This window comes from Eutrema salsugineum, unplaced genomic scaffold (genome assembly GCF_000478725.1).
Source record: "Eutrema salsugineum unplaced genomic scaffold, Eutsalg1_0 scaffold_3, whole genome shotgun sequence".
NCBI classification, from domain to species: domain Eukaryota; kingdom Viridiplantae; phylum Streptophyta; class Magnoliopsida; order Brassicales; family Brassicaceae; genus Eutrema; species Eutrema salsugineum.
In genome coordinates, this window is record NW_006256756.1 from 17,428,224 (window position 1) to 17,430,061 (window position 1,838).

The following is a 1,838-nucleotide window of genomic DNA, read 5'->3' on the forward strand; positions in this document are numbered from 1 at the left end:
TTTTACGAATGGGAATTGAGTTTGAAAGTGGATTGGTATAGAGATTATGAGCTTCATGAGAGGATTAATCTAGCTTTGAGTTCTAAGTCAATTGGATTTGAGATCATTTGATTGTTTGTTATGTCTTTCTATATAAGATTCAGTCTATCTTAGCTCTTATTTTGATGCACAAAGAGGCTGTCTGGTCATTTTAGACTTGGAACCTTATGCTTGTTGATTCCTTATTCACTAATGGGAATTAGTCTTTATTAAATAATTTTCAAAGGGATTTCTGTCATGGGAATGAATTAATCTGCTTTGGAAGTCTAGACTAAAGAATTGCAAGTGTTGCATTGTTTCTTTAGCATCATGAATTCACATTTAAAGCACCCTGATCAAGGATCACATCTTTATTTGAATTTGAGTCTTTGTTTAGTTTCTCTTCTTTGTTTGTTCTTAATTACTGCTTGTTCTTGCTTGTTTTGTTATATGCTCTTAGATAATCTTGGTTACCAAAACATCTGCTTATTAGACTTGGATTAAGAATTGATCCTCATAGTTCTAGTGTCTAGATAATTTCCATTTGGATTGAACCTCAAGTGCTACAACACAAGAGGTTCATTGACCTTAGTAGGCTAAAAACCTACTATCAGTTTGGGGCCGTTGCCAATTGGAGAGTTTATTCTAGCATTAGAACTTTGGATCTTCTTTAGATGAAGTCATTGATTTCTTTTGTTTTACTAAGCTTTTATTTTCACTATGTTAATGTATATCACTAATAGCATGCATCTCTTTGAGATGATGAATTTTCTCTTTTTCATTGTTACTAACTGGTCTTCCTTAATTCTCTTGAGGTTTTAAAGGTACCAAATTCACAAGAAGAGAAATGGAAAGACAAGTTCTATTGAGCTGTTGGAGATGGACGTCCACAAGAGCATTCTCCAAGTTCCAAAACCTCAACAAAAGCCACAACTTCAAGCACTGCATCCAACACTGACCCATGCTCCAAAGAAAAAGCCAACAATTTGAAGTTGTGACACTCCTTGTTGTCATGGAAAGAGGTATGGAATCCACCCTCCTCCAATTGAAGTTGAGGCCTATGAGATCAAAGCAAGCTTGGTTAGGTTGACTCAAGACTCTAAGTTCTTGTGGTTAGGAATGGAGAAACTATATGATCATTTGGACTCCTTTGAGAGGTTGTATGACACATTTAGGACTGGAGGAGTGCCCCAAGACAGTATCAAGCTCATCTTGTTCCCATTTTCACTTAGAGAAAAGGCAAGCAAATGGGAGAGAGCACTACCATCCCACTTGGTCAATTCTTGGGATGATTGCAAGATCATCTTCCTTCAAAGGTTTTATCCCATACAAAGGACTGTCCAAGCTAGGAAAGACATCTTGGGCTTCAAACAAAGAATCCTTGAGACCTTTGATGAAGCATGTGAGAGACTTAAAGGCTACACTAAAGGTTGTCCTCATCATGGGTTCCAACAAGAAGCTATCCTTAGTATCTTCTATTGGGGAGTTGATATAGAGCATAAATGGACATTGGATGTAGCTAGCAATGGGTGTTTTGCAAATATTACCATAGAATAAGGAGAGTTACTTGTTGAGAATTTGGCCAAGAGTAATGAAAGATACAAGGAGCTTGATATTTAAGATTGTCAAGATGGTCAAGGTGAGGTAAAGCTTTGTTTTCACCAAGAGTCTGTTCCACAAGGGCAAGTTACTTCAAAGCCTCAAGAAATGGAGTTAAACCGCATGTTCCAACAACTTCTAGAGGGACAAGATGAGATCACGACAAGAGTAAAGAGTTCCTACAATGATCTCCACAACAAAATAGAGAGTTTACCCTCTCA

General features: G+C 37.2%; 1 non-coding gene across 1 annotated transcript; it reads right to left on the minus strand.

Annotated features, from left to right (window-relative positions):
- Positions 1-1,360: 1,360 nt before the first annotated feature.
- LOC112085708 lies at positions 1,361-1,466 on the minus strand. Its single transcript, XR_002899007.1, has one exon. It is a non-coding gene; the product is annotated as a small nucleolar RNA R71 (small nucleolar RNA).
- Positions 1,467-1,838: the final 372 nt, after the last annotated feature.